The sequence below is a fragment of the Centruroides vittatus genome, unplaced genomic scaffold (genome assembly GCF_030686945.1).
Source record: "Centruroides vittatus isolate TY-2023 unplaced genomic scaffold, ASM3068694v2 contig_461, whole genome shotgun sequence".
Taxonomy (NCBI): Eukaryota; Metazoa; Arthropoda; class Arachnida; order Scorpiones; family Buthidae; genus Centruroides; species Centruroides vittatus.
Genome location: NW_027122257.1, coordinates 285,361 through 299,903, shown reverse-complemented (window position 1 = coordinate 299,903; position 14,543 = coordinate 285,361). Strand labels below are relative to the sequence as shown.

The following is a 14,543-nucleotide window of genomic DNA, read 5'->3' as shown; positions in this document are numbered from 1 at the left end:
ATGATGATAAGAATATCATACTTATACTTTGAGGCAATTTTTACCGTGTAAGATACTTTACAGCAGCAAATAGAAGTTAGAATTGTTGTTAAGTCAAACAGGATCACAGAAAAAATGAGTAGCAATACTCACAACACATGACTTATGTTTACACATATGCTGCAGATATACAGTTGACAAGTCCATTATTTTAATTAGGGAAACAGCAGAAGCTGTTCGGATTATACGGGGTTCGGATTAGTGTGACCATACTGTATATATATATATATATATATATATTTAGGAAATGCGTAGTTGTTGCAATGTCATTTGTATTTGAATATTCCTTTTTTTTGTACTTAAATATATTTTACATACCAACTGTATGAGATTTTAAACTGGTTACATTAACAAGAAAACGAGTTATTGACATCAAATAAAGAGTTACGACAGTCAGCGAATAAATTTCACTTGACGCCGGCTCTATTTCCCGGTAATCTAATCAAAACTTTTGATGTCATAACGCCAGAACATTCGAGTTATTCTAGTCCGATCCACATTCTGTGCTTCTCAACAAGTTTTTAATAAATAATACATTAATTGATATAAAAGCAGGTTAAAATAGGCTTTCGGTTCCAGCAATCGAGTTACTGAGAGATGAGAATTTGGTTATTGCCATCATTAATGTTTGCAATGTGCATAACAAGGGTTTTTTCTTTGTTACTCATTTGAAAGTCATATTAGATTCACTTTTAAAAAATTAGTGGTACAGTCAAACCTGTTTTTATGCGGGGGATAGGGACCGCATTAAAAAAAAAACGCATAAAAAAAATCTCACGAAACTTCACGAACGGCTGTAAATAATAGTTTTCGCGACACAATTAAAAAATATTTTTTTTTATGCGGTCAACAGGGACCGCATAAAAAAAGTCTCACATAGAAAATAACTCAAAACCGTACGAAATAGAATTTATTGACAACAGATGTCAGCACTTGACTGCATCGTCTGGTCTATCGTCTGTTTTACATATTTTTGTCCAGGTGGTGTTTTGTTGACTTAAAAAGTAAATTATTTCATTTTTCGCATATTCATGCAATAATATTACTATAATAAGTGCATTTATGCTATAATAAGTTTATTTAGCTATAATAAGTCAACGTAAGACATGACGAATCGCACAAATAAAAATCGCACATAAAAAGAGCGCACAAAAACAGGTTTGACTGTAATTAAAACTAAATCACTTGTGCCTACTGCATTATTTATAATTTCATCTTGGTCATTCGGATCATCGTTAACTTATTTACTAAACTTTATAGGATTGGCTAAACATATTATAGCAGAATTCCAAGAAACCAGTTTACTGTTAAAGAAACAAAAAATTGTATATACAGTATATACATAAGCATAGCAATTTAATCAAGAATTTTCTTGTGTAAAGACTACAATGTAGTCTTATACTGTAATAGTTACAGGGTAAAACTGCTTTCAAAGCATTATTTAAAATATAAGGCAATTTAAATGTAATGGTTATAATTTCTAAGTTATAAATTTGTTTAATTGACATTTGTTCCCTACTTATTTTCATGTTGAATGTGGTTTTTTAGGATTGGAATTGTAACAAAATTACAAATCTGAAATTTAACATGAATCCTTACAACTGAGATCATCCTTAAGAATTATGGATCCTAATTCTTAGTGGAATTCCATAACAGGCTCTTACTAAAGACTGAGAGATCATAAACCTTATAAAGTTAATTTATTTTCATTAAAATCACTCAAATTTAATGAATTTATTTGACAATCTTTGGGTTCCAATATCAAAATTTAAAAAGAAATAAAAAAAAACTCATACCAGAGTTTGTACAAAATGAAACTTTATTAAACTAGAAATGCCAGTACTGCACTTTCTAACTCAAAATATATTACAACTGCAAAGAATTTTACAAAAAGTCAAAATGTAATCAGTGAGATGAAAATGTAACAACAGAATCAGTTATTAGTAAAAAACACACAAACTACAATTATTAAAATCTCAAAACATTTAACCTGATTAGAGAAAAGTACAGAAGAAAAACCCTTAATCGGCAGAATGACTCACTACTCGACAGCTACACGCCGACCGGCAGAAGTGAAGATGGCTTGCTGTGTCAGCTTGATAATGTTCTTTTATAAATTACCGATTTACATACTACACGTACTTACAATAAGCAAGTTTTGCTTAACTTGCATCTCTACCAATATCCACTTATGAGATAATCCTAAATAATTCTCTACAAGTACGACTAACATATTTAACTTAGTGGGATGCAACTCCATTTATAATGAGAATCTTACTGCAGGATTGTAACTCGGCCTCAAAATGCAAAATAAATAACTATAAATCAAAAATTCTCTCTTGCTACCTCACGACACCATTCCCAAAATTACATACAAAAGAAGTCAATTTACAATTCATCGGTAGTTCGATAACGAACCACACAAAACTTGAAAACTCTGGCTTTCCAAAAGAGATTCTGTACGAAGATTGTTAGAATCGATTACATAAAACTTTAAATTACAACAGAGTAATTCAATATCATCATAAAAATAAATTATAAATGAGACTATTATGTGAAGATACATAAATAGATTAATATAAGAACAAAAATTAGTTGGTATCTATCATTAAGCATTACTTCTGCTACTTAGTAATTACAAGTAACAATGTTGTAACAAAATCTTGATAAACATTGTAAATTTAGGACATTTGCCAAATAAATAACAGTCAAAAATAAAGTACACACATTGTTTTGGTATAACAAAACATTTATATAACACAATCAAGTATAGAAATGAAAAGATGTTACCCATTATTATCTTAAAATTTATTATGCTTTTCATTAACACAGAACTATCTATCTACTCACATAGGTACACAGATGTGTATTAATGTGTCTGTATGTTGTATACAAACATACATATACACACAGAAACACATTCTTCAGTTAAATTACAGGGAGCACATCTTTAAACTAAGAGATGGACTCTTTAAACAAGACTTAACATCACCAATTTGTTTGATTTTAGCAAAAAAAAACAAAACTTTAAATCAATTAAACTGTACACAATTCCTGCTAATACTTTGATATATGAAATGGAAAGTTAATTAAAACCCAACAAGATCCTCAATTTTTGTTTTGATTAAATATAAACAACTTTAAATTTGTTTTGACTGCACTTCCTTTCAAAATAAACATTGCTAATTAGTTACATTAAAAATATTTTAAGAAAATTCTGTATGGAAAAGTTATCAGTAAGAAAATAATCATTTTAATATAAAAGTCTTTTAATTGTTTACAAAAAATGAATATTGATGTGCCAATAATGTTGTTCTGCATAACAAGGTGTTATTTATGCAGGGCATTTAGTTTAACTTGATTTGGATATTATATAGATTACTCCCTATGGAATTTCGGGACTGAGTATATATCTGAACTCAGGGAACCAAAACGAGTTCAACAATACCCTACTTTTGGACCGGAGACCAAAAATAAGAAAGTTATCATATTTACGATTTCTTGCCTATTTTTGGTCTCCAGTCCAAAAATAGAGCATCACTGAACTCATTTCGATCTCAAGTTCAGATATATACTCAGTCCTGAAATTCCACAGGGAGTGATCTATATAACAGCCCTTAATTTAACACAACTTGCATATAGTTATTTCCAGTGACGGCTTGTGGCACTGCAGCATAACTAGAACCAATATTAGGGGAATATGAGTTAGAAATTGCAAACTTACATTTACCACTGGTACCGAAGTGGACAAAAGAGTTTGTATTAGATACTATGTATACATGTATACATTTTTAGATATTGTACACATATTTGACACATTCAATTTTTTAGTCCTCTAGCCAACTTATTTAACAAAGGTAAGGGAGATTTCTCTCTAGCTACACTACTGTAACTACTACTATTCTACATAACAAACAAAACATATATTTCATTCATAAAATGATTTTTTTAATTAAATTAAAACCTCTTCTCTGACTCAGTAATTCACGTGGCCACACTGCTTGCAATGGCATCATTAAATGAGGCTGTACCATCTCAAGCATTTTGTTGAATTGCAAGATGTGGTGGCCAAACGAGCGGTACTACTCTCTAAGTGGGAGTTGTGAGACGACTCTGGAAGAATGGCACTCTATTGTTTAACAGTGTCATTGTGGGATGATGTGTGGAATACAACTGCTCCAACAGAATAACTTTTTACTTTGTAAAAACTGTTTTGATCACTGCTGGTTTTGATAAAAATTAATTTTAATCAGGAATAATAAAGTCTCAAAGTCTCAGTTTTTATTACGTAATAATTATCAGGGCAGTGGAGTCATAGCCAATGCAAATCTGTTGTTAAAGGAGTCAGAGTAGGTAAACATAGACAAATTCCTTTTTTTTTTATTATGCACTTTATACGAAGCTTGTAATAGGAGCATTAACCTCCCAGCTTGCAATATAGAAGCCTCCTATGATGCAAGGTCTTATTCATTTTGTATTGATGAAATGCCATTGAGTTAATATAAAAGTAAATTTCATATAATTATTTAGAGACACAAGTCAAAATTGGAATTTCTAAAGTTCTACAATTTGATGTCGGGAGCTTTGTGTACAGACTACAATTCCATTAGTTACACATTTTGTTATTTTATTTTCATTTAGGGGTGCTGCAGTTCTACGATGCTTATTGCAAGCTGCTGCAGTTTATTTCATAAAGCCAAAATGCAATTTAGAAAACTTTTTGGCAAAAAAAAAACTTATCAATCTACAAAATACATTTGTAATGATACGATTACTCGGACACACACAAAATACTAATTTTGAAAATATTCCAATAAAGTCACTCATCTAGACATCACTTTGTACTTTTGAATACCTAATTTTAGTACCTTCACTTTTAATGGTATAAATTTTTTGTCAGAACCATATAAAATATATTTAAATGCCATAGTTTTTGTCGGTCGTACAATATTGTATTTCCACAGCAAGATTTCAAAAATAGATTTACTACCAAAGGATGGAAAAATCTACAAGTCACACCATAAAAATAAAAATACAATTATATTTTTGTATCCATACAAATAATATATTATACAGTAGACCCCCTATAACACGGGTTCATATAACATGGCAAAAAAATTGCGATCGTGTTCGTTTAACACAGTAAAATGTCACGCCAACTCGTGTTGCAACAGGATTTGTCAAATCTGGACCAATAGTGGACATTGTACAAACCGTTGAGTTTAAACGAGCACTGGACCTACTAAAAACCATTTATTATTCAACGTCCATAAAAATGATATTTTTATTAATGATGTCTCCAAAGTTCAGTGAATTTTTCACAGAAAAATAACTTATCAGGAAACACGTGCCAGCCATTCGACGAGCCACTCCGTGACAAAAACAAGCTTAAGCAATGGTACCGTTGAACGGTGCACACTCGGTAAGTAATCCTACAATTTTTTGTTTATAGCATTGTTTATATGGATTATCCCCAAAAATTTATACGTGATTTTGAAATGTTGAGTCAAATTAGTCTAGAATCGATTATTTTTATGGAAGAAAACCTTTCAAACAGCCGTAGTCCCTAAACTGCACAAGTGCCAGGCTGTGATTGGCTCATGTATTTAAGTGACTCGTACAACATAGATTCGTATAACACAGAACGTATCTACAGTGTTATAGGGGGTCTACTGCAGGGGTGGCCAACAAGTCAATCGCGATCGACCGGTCGATCGCTCGCGATGTCTTGACTTAATGTGTTACACTTGTAACTGAACGCAACGCGTGAACGTAACGCGCAAAAACAATATGCATGCAGTTGTCTGGACTCGTAGAAAACATAGCCATTTAGCTTGAATATTTGGTACTGTCATACGGTAACTTCTTTTCTTTAGTATTAACAATATTATTATTATTATTAATCAATATTATTTATCCACGGTGACAACGTTGAGTTTCAATTTTTCTTCTGTTTAAAATGTAAGTACCTTTTATTTATGTTTTAAATTAAATTGTGGCGTTTCTTACCTATCTATTTACTTGATAAGCGAGCGTTTTCGGCAACAGACCTCTATATTTTTGGATTTTTGGAAATACGTCAACCGAGAAAAATATCCCAGTATCACCAAATGTAGCGAATATATTTATTCTTGTTCTGGATCTTCATACCTGTGTGAATTGGCATTTTCATTCTTAAAGTTAACGAAGACTAAACAACATTCTGTCCTGACTGATTCCTATACTAAAGACTCATTATTATCATCTTTGTCAGGATATACACCTAATGATTTTTTGGTTAGAGACATGTGAACTCAGTCCTCCCATTAATGTTAAGGTAATAAAATAAATTCTAAATCTGTCTTTATCGGTAGCTAATTTGAATTAATAAATATTGTTAATAATTACTCATGTTGTTTTAATTCCCTTGGACGTGAGTTTTTTGGCCCATTAAACAATTATGTTGCTTTTTACGTAGGTACAGGGTGTTCCAGTACGAGGTGGACTCCGGTGAATTATTGACAGATTAGCAAAAAATAAGTCTAAAAATCTTATATCATTCTTCCATGATAAATTATCCTGGCCCAAAAGAATCTCGAAAGTGAAATCTTGTAATCAAATTATCAGCCATACTGTGCATTTTTATAACAACTTTTTCATATTTACGAACAAATAGTACCACAACTTATACATTGCAATTGATAAAAAAATTAAATTATGTTTTAAGTTACTAAAAACCTATCTTAAAAAAGTATTCAAAAATCGATTTTTTTAGGTTCCGCCTGTACGGAATGAACTCGCAGCTGCAAATATCAAAAGTTGGGTCTTGAAATTTATTTTCTTTATGAGCCTATATCTCGAAAACTTAGTAAGTGATTTAAAAACTAAAAAATAGTTTTGAACATATATTTTGTTTATCTGCCCATAGCTCGTGGGAGTGCACCTCGTACTGAAACACATTGTATAAACATAGTATATGTATTTCACACCTCCCCGCTCCACTTAAACTATGCCTATGACAACAAGTCGATTGCGACACATTTTGCAGATAAAAAGTAGATCTTATGTACACAAAAGTTGGCCACCCCTGGTCTACTGTATATCCATACAAATGAGAACATGCTCTTATATGCAAAAATCACTTCTTTTGTATCTTTTAAACACATCCTGCTTCACTTTCAAGAGCATACCTTGCACATAACAGTATGCTTGGTAACTGACCGATGACATCTCCGATAACCATTATTAAAAATAAAAAATCGAATCAAATAATGCTTACGATACTATAAAAGAATTTTTTTTTAAATCAGATTTTTAGGTAGTTTGCAGGGTATTATTCCAAATTTCCCTGACTGCAAGAGCAAGCTCTGAAATACAGTATAGGGCAAGAATCACGGCACCATATCAAAATATTCTCGACCCGACACACCGAACATAGAACCAATACCGAAGCATTTTCTAAAACATATCAAATTATCACAACATCGTCACAATGCCGAGCTGAAATTTTTAATCACATTTAATTTAAAAATCACACAACTTCAGTCCAGATCGGAGTTCACATATAATCGGGGGCCCTCCGTTTCCCAAGCTTTCCATATCCAGTCTCGCCTTTTTGTCTATCAGATTCCATTCAAGATTAAGGAAGGAAGGATAGACAATACTGGGAATCCACAGGTCCACAATTTGAACACCACTACACAAAAATCACAAAATGCAAGTTTCGGCACTCTTCGGAAATTTTGGAACCATGGAAACCACCATTGAGAATCCACAGTTTCAGAGACTTTGAGGCAGTGCCGACTGGCCAGCAGGCAGGCGAGGCTCACACCCGGGGACCCCAAAAACGGAAAAAATAAAGAAATTTTACCACCGAATCACACGTCAAAATCTTAGGGGACCCCAGGCGGCCTTAATCCAACACAACCGGAAGAACCTCCGAATCCGAAAGGTTGCACCCGAATCCAACGCCAGAAGTTGCATAACGAGGACAAGCCGCCAGCCATTCACACCGATAACCGAGCCACGAGTAACCCCCAAAAGCGTACGAACTGGCATTTCGCCAGGGGGCGGAATATTTACATAAGCGGCGAGCAAACTAGATCGCGCGTCATCTCGTCATCCGACGATAAACAAACGAGAGTTAAACAAGACGATTGATAATTCGGATTAACGAGTGGCACCGGCCCAAGGAAGGGGTCGATTAACGACGGACCATCGAAAATCGGTCCGGAATAGCGATTACATAAGTGGAAAGGTACGACGGCGCTAGCAAACCCAGTCAAGGTTAAGCCTAAATGGCCGCCGGGTTTAAATGGGCGCTTGGGGGCCGAAACGGCTCAAAAGAGACCCGAATTTAACCCCGTCGGACTCACCTTTCGCGTCGTTTTCGTCCAACTCGGCGTAGAATTTTCGGATTTCGAGGGGGCAGCGTCGTTTAGACGCCAACATCGAACGTCGTCGACGACACGGTGAACGCCTTCCGCGCTCGGTCACGTGCTCCGGCGTGCCATCTGTCGACCGAGGTCACAACTAGCGGCGTCCGAAATATTTTTCCCGACCAAACGGAAGTCGTCATGGCTTTCCCGTCGTTACCTTATTCTTTTATTTGTTTTTACTTAAGCTACTAAACCCTACCGAGCGAAAATTCGTCTATTACGGCCGACGTTCTTGACATTTCTTACGTATCGATCTTAAGAAAAAAATAAAATAAAAAGTATTCGATCCGGAAGAGGCCGCTCATCGCTTCCGGTGACGTCCAGATATCACTTACGTGGCCGAAAGTCGTCTGAAATCGGCGCCCGGAAGTATAAGATTCGCGCGCTAATGCCCTCGACTTCCGGTCGGAGTGGTGTCACGTGACGGCATTCTTTGCGCGCCATCGAGCGCGGAGGCATGTGGCCCCGGCGCGCGGACCGCGCGGTCGAAGTTCGCTAACCAGATATCTCCCCGACACGTGCGTTTGGCCGGAATGAACTCCAGATGGCGCACCTCCGTGTTTTTTATCCGTAGCATTTATCATTTTGAAAATAAATTGTGTGAAAAAATCAAAATAATGACGCATTGGGAAATAATTTAATTTTTATAATTCCAAAATTAGTACGCAGTGTATAAATATAATGAAAATTTGCACTGAATTCTAAATAAAACGAATTCTAGCGAAAGGTCATTCGTGTAAACGTCCTTAACCTCCCGTAATCAATTCAGTAACGTAAACACCGACACGCGCGTGTACGGGGTGACTCCCTGTCGAGTTTATACCTGGAAGACATTACTCATAATAAATTTTACAACTTATTTTTTCAAGAACTATGTCTTCTTTACCACAAAAAATCATTAATTCTTCCCTCTTTTTTTTTCTCTTTAAAGTGGCACGGTTAGTAATGTTCTAACAAAACTTTACGCTCGACAAATATTTATTCTTCATAAATAATTGGGTAATTAGCTCGAAAAATGTTTTTTTTCACTCTTCTTTTGCATAAAAGTAAATTATTTAGGGCATTTAATCCTCTGAACAGTGAATTTCGTGCTTTATCGTGACTAATAGGTTGTAGAGTCGATAAATCAGAAAAAAGGGATGCGGGTTCTTGGTAATGTTTCGTCACAGATGTGAGCGAAGATGAGTCATTTTGACCTTGTTTATTTGCATAGACTCTGCTTCATTTGTACTGTATTTGATTATTTATAACTATACAAAGTTTTCTTCCTTCCAGAAACTGTCCTCACGTATCCCTTTACCATTCCTGATCTTCGTATCGTCTAGGATTATATAAATTAAAGTATAAGATGATACATTTTAATTCAAATTTTAACTCAAAGTCATAAAATTCGAATTTTAAACGGGTTCGTAGCTAGGAAAAAGCCAATTAAGACAATCAAAGACTAGGGTGCTTCTAAGAGACAAGCCGCTAAGTAAGCCAACCAATGGTATAATTCGTTTTTTTTTTTTTTTTTCCTGAAAAACGAACTATACCATTGGTTTGCTTACTTATCTGTTTGTCACTGAAGAAGCACGTAATCTGTCGAATAAAGCACCAATCATCAAGTCTAAAACTATTCAAATTGGAGTCTCATTTTAGTTGCTCGACATGTTGCAATCAATATTCTGCGAATTACGTGGCCAGGTCCAATTTTTGCTTATTCTGAGAGGGCCAAATTTACAATTGATCGACTTACGTAAGTAAGAAATGGGATATCCTGTTCATCCTGAGCCCAACTATCAGATCCCCAAGATAAGGTATGGGATATCCTTACCAAATAAGGATACAAACCTTACAGGATATTCTATGATATATTAAGGGGATGCATTTCAGATTCGATGTGATACTATTTAATAACATTTATTATATTTATAAAACATCAAGTTCAGTTATTGGGGAGGCAATCACTAATGTCCATATGATTATTGACTATATTCTTTGCTTTGATGAGCCTTTTTTCCATACCTATCAGGATTTTGACCAGGTACACAATGGGGGAAGACCGGGGTGGAGGACAGTTCACCCATAAAAAATTTCTGAAGTTTTCCACCTGAATTGAATCTCGAAATCCCAGAGCTGTAGGCTGAGGCCTTAATGGCATCGGCCATCTGGCAGTCTGACTATTAGTGTATAAAATTACAATGCTTAACCCGAAAGGAGAAAGTTGCCTTTTTTTATGTTATGTTGGGTACAAATGTATTTATTTATAGCAGCTTGGGGAATAATCTTTTGTATTATTGTTTACTTTTCTCCCATGTTAACTTAAACAGAAGGGTGTTCTCTCACTTCCTTTTAATCTATAAATAAACAAATTTTTAAGGTTTTTCTGAGCTCAAATAATGTTTTTACTTACTCGGCTGTTATAACATAACACGGGAAAGTATTGTAATCGTGTCAAATTTGATTCTCCGGGTTTTTTCCAAATCCCGATGTCCCGAGGCCTTCTGAACCCAAAAAAGTAAAAAAAAATAATAATAAAAATAAAAAAACGGGGTTAAATTTCCTATATGTGTGTGTTTCGTTGAATATCTTAGGATGTAATAAAGATTAGAAAACCAAATTTGGCTTGGTAACTCGTATATAAGAGGTACCGATGCTATTATATTTTGGAGTACCGAACTCGATGGGGAGGGGAGATTATGGAGATATAAGGGTTCACGCGTTGTATCTCCAGTGCGGTCGGACTTACAATATTAACATTTACAAGATTTTTTAAAACCTCGTCGGTATCTTCAAAATTAAGCCTTTTTTAATAATAATTAAGCCTTCTAGTTTTTGTTATTACTTAAATTTTATATCCTAATATAACTGAAAGCATGGAAATCGGCAGAAAATTTTCCAAGGAGAGCAAAGTTTGGAGAAAAATAATTACATCAATAAATTTTTATCTAATTAATTATTTAAGTTTTTGGGGTTCTTTTTCACAGTTATATTATCGAATAAAGTGGTACTGTACATCAAAGCTTCCCACGGCGGTAGGTGTAAGTTATCTGAAACTCTTATAATCTGTAGAATTTTGCTTGATCCCAAGGGATGACAAGTGCTTCGTTTCCTCCCCTCTGCGGAGCAAACGGAGCATTCCCCTCTGTTGAAAATTAAAAGACTTCCTAATGGTTCACTTGAGTCCGAGTGCTGGGGAAAGTCGAGTAAGACCCCCCTACCAGCCTTTTACTTTATGTAAAACAACAGATTAGTAAAACTTTGGTAATGACAACAGAACACAAATTCGTGGTATCGTGAAATTCAAATATTTACAAATGGCAGGAATATGTTTTACAGAAAAATTGTTTCAAATTCTTAAATCGTTGTTTCTTTAATATTTTAATAATTAGTGACAAATACACAAAAATAAATAAAGACAATTTCTTGCATTTTCAAAATTTTAGAAAGCGAATTAATGAACCAATCGGCGAGCGCTTCAGCTAATAGTGCGCTGTTGTTTATTTTTAGCGGAAGTGACGTCAAGGTAGTTGACGTAAAAGTTCCGTTGTCGTCATTCGAACTCAAAAGACTTTTTTGTGGAAAATAAAATAAAACGTGTATATAAATACGTCACAATTAATTTAAACAGAACTTAAATTAATTATAGAGTAATTAGACATCATTGAATTGAGTATAATTTGCATATATTTTTTTTTAAACTGTAAGTTCATTAAAATTGATTAATAGCATATTAATAAAATTGAATATTATTTTTAAATCTATAACATTTGCATTACAATTTATAACATTGTACAAACTTATATTCAAATAATTAACAAGATTTTTAAATTAGAAAAAAAAATATAAAATCACTTTTAACGTGTCGCCATCTAGTGTGTAAAATTTTAATTTCTGAAACTATCAATAAAAAATAGACTGTATAAGTAAAATGGTAAATAAGTATACAGTTTCCTCACTATTAAAAATTAAATACGCAACTTTTTTCTAGAATAAATTTATTATTTTATAAAATTATAATATTGATGTTATATGTTTTTTTAAATAAAAAAATATTATCTAACGCTTCTATTTAAACATCTAATCGTTATAATTGGTTTGGCTGTGTGGAGACATTTAGTGCGTCTATCAGAAGGTACGGATTCGTGCTCTCCTTTGGGATAAGTTTACCTTTCTCCTTTCCAGAAAAATCTCTCGACACGGAAAGAACTTAAAAAGTGTCTTGTTTGAATAATTTCAGAACAACTTTCAAAATTATTCCATTTGTTAAAACTTTACACACAAATTGTAGAAGAAAGTTACCAACTAAAATAATTGGAAAATTTCGTTTTGTAGTTGCCGTTCGGCAACTAGAAAACGCTTTTAGAAAACGCTTTTGGGGGTTACTCGTGGCTCGGTTATCGGTGTAAATGGCTGGCGACTCGTCCTCGTTACGCAACGGTTCGAATGCCCTTTGAAGGTAGTACAACAAGCATTAGAAGTATTGTTAATAGTAACTTGAAGGGAAATTCTAGAAAGATACGCTGAAGAAGGACTTCTCTTTGGACCCCTTTTTTAAAGGTTTATTCCCTACTGCAAAACTATCACTTTTGCTTTTGGCCAAGCCGATAAATCCTAACGTTAAGCAGCTGTTCTAAGGATAATAACTCAAAACTTATATTTGTATAACTATACATTAATTTGAATCACTGATCAATCTTAATCGTTAAACATGCTAAATGTGCACTATGCACTTTCAGGTGATATAATTAACTATACAATAAATGTCGATTATAGTTTAAATGATGATGATGATGTCGCGGCTGCATAAAAAATATCAATTGTTTACGTTCAATTCAAATGGTAAATACTACAAGCATTCCTTACACAGCTCATTTTTCGTAGGCCGAATAAAATATACAGTAGACCCCCTATAACACAGTAGATACGTTCCGTGTTATATGAATCCGTGTTGTACGAGTCACTTAAATACATGAGCCAATCACTGCCCGGCACGTGTGCAGTTAGGGGCTACGGCTGTTTGAAAGGTTTTCTTCCATAAAATTAATCGATTATAGACTAATTTAACTCAAAATTTCAAAATCACGTATAATTTTTTGGGAATAATCCATATAAACAATGCTATAAACAAAAAATTGTAAGATTACTTACCGAGTGCGCACCGTTTGACGACGCCATTGCTTAAGCTTGTTTTCGTCGCGGAGTGACTCATCGAACGGCGGGCTCGTGTTTCTTGATAAGTTATTTTTCTGTGAAAAATTCGCCGAACTTTGGAGACATCATTAATAAAAATATTATTTTTATGGACGTTGAATAATAAATGGTTTTTAGTAGGTCTAGTGCTTGTTTAAACTCAACGGTTTGTACAATGTCCGCTATTGGTCCAGATTCGACAAGTCCAGTCGCGACACGAGTCGGCGATGACGTTTTATCGTGTTATACGAACACGATTGCGATTTTTTCGCCGTGTTATAAGAATCTGTGTTTTATGAACCCGTGTTATAGGGGTGTACTGTACAGTAAAACCAGTGTAAACTGGGAACGCACGGTACCGAATTTTTTCTGGTCTGGCAGGTTTCCTTTTTGAGCAGGTTCTTTTTAACAAAAAATTTCTCCGTTCCAAGAATTTTTTCTGTTTAGGCTGGTTTCCTTTTTGTTATATATTTTGTTTACGAGGACTTAGCATATTAATAGGACGTATTTCACTGGTGTTTTTTTTTTAACTCTTTCCGCCCTGTGGACACTAAGAGGGCCTCTTTTAGTAGGCTCATTATGGATTCGGCCAGGCCCACAATGGGGCGACCGGGTGGTGAGGGACGGGGCCCGACATATCCGAACGGACCACACCCGAAAAATTCCTGGGGATTTCTCGACCCGTTCGGACTCGACCCCGGGTCCCCCAGAGCGGTAGGCTGCCACCTTGACCGCTCGGCCATCCGACCACATTTCACTGGTGTTATGGCTTCAGCAATTGAGAAAAACCTTATTCAGAGAAAACAAACAATCTTTATTGGTCACCTTGTATTACACCTTGTTTGTTTTCTCTGAATAAGGTTTTTCTCGATTACTAAAGCCAGCAATACGTCCTATTAATAGGCTAAGTCT

The 14,543-nt window shown here is 34.5% G+C and overlaps 1 protein-coding gene across 1 annotated transcript in view; it reads right to left on the bottom strand.

The window, feature by feature from the left end:
• LOC136977577 (USP6 N-terminal-like protein) overlaps positions 1-8,536 on the bottom strand; it is a 37,019-nt gene extending 28,483 nt beyond the window's left edge. Inside the window, exon 1 of the mRNA XM_067273082.1 lies at positions 8,394-8,536. The gene's annotated coding sequence lies outside the window, so the exon portion shown is untranslated. The remainder of the gene's footprint in view (positions 1-8,393) is intronic.
• Positions 8,537-14,543: the final 6,007 nt, after the last annotated feature.